Raw genomic sequence first — 1138 nt, forward strand, 5'->3', positions numbered from 1 at the left:
CGCGGGGTGGCGCTCGCTGTCCGCGCAGCGGGCGGAGGCTGCTGCGGCCGCTGCGTCTTTGTGTGCGCCGGTCGCGGCGAGGAATAGCTCAGTCCAGGAATCCGAGGTGGGTGGCAGGCCCTGACCCGCACCGTGGTTCTCGGGGAGACCTCAGACGGCCGCCCGACCCTCTGCTACCACCAGCGGGTTGACAATGCAGCTCGCGAGCTCAGAACCCTTCCAGGGAGGTCCTAGGGGTCTTTCTGCGAGCACCAGGCACGCCGAGCAGAAAAGCGGAGTGCCATAGGTAGTGTTTACAAAGGCTAGGAAATCCTCCCCGGCTTAAAAGCCGCTTCTTGAATTTATTTAGAGAATAAGGGAAGCTCGCGCAGGACTGACCCACCTAACAGCCCTACAACAGAAGCAGAGAGCGCTTTCAACGTTCCTTCTGCACAGCAAAAAAGTTACTGCCTGAGAAGCAAAGTTGGAGAGGGGACTTAAAGGAAGAAGCTTCAGCAGAGGAACTTGAAAGAATGGCGCTAGAACAAGAGCGAAAAGTGGCAGTTCGTAGCGGGCGCAAGATTCCTACTTCAGGGTCACCCCCACGCCCCTTCGCCCGTCCCTAGAGCTCCTGGAGCCCCGACTGTCGTTAGGAACCAAAGCAAAATGTGTAAGCCTGCATTCCCACCTTCAGGAGACTCCGCAGAAAATTAAATTAAACACGCGCCCAGGGCCCAAAGAAAATTTATCCCCCCTCCCCCCGCTATAGCAAATCAACAGTTCTACTCATGGGAGTGCAGCGAATCTAAAGGGATGGCCACTCACGCGCATCACCTTAAACCGCAGCCGCGAGGGTCTAGGGTAGCAAGGAATTAACGCCCTTCCCTTAATCCGGAAGCAGAGAATCAGTAGGGTACAAGCAAATTCGGAATCTTATTTTTTAAATAACAGCAACAATTGTGTATAGAGAGCAAAGTCTTCCAAAGATGCCACCCAGAACGACAGCTCTAAGAGCATTACTCTCCTGAATCCTCTCTTAACACCAGCTTCTTGAAAATACAGTGATAGAATTCATCTGCTGGGTTTTAAAAGGCAGGGAGGAAGGAAAAACAGACAAGTGTAGAAACCACACAAAGTACCTTTAAAGAGAGAGGGAAAG

Source organism: Tupaia chinensis, unplaced genomic scaffold (assembly GCF_000334495.1).
Source record: "Tupaia chinensis unplaced genomic scaffold, TupChi_1.0 Scaffold000410_1, whole genome shotgun sequence".
NCBI classification, from domain to species: domain Eukaryota; kingdom Metazoa; phylum Chordata; class Mammalia; order Scandentia; family Tupaiidae; genus Tupaia; species Tupaia belangeri.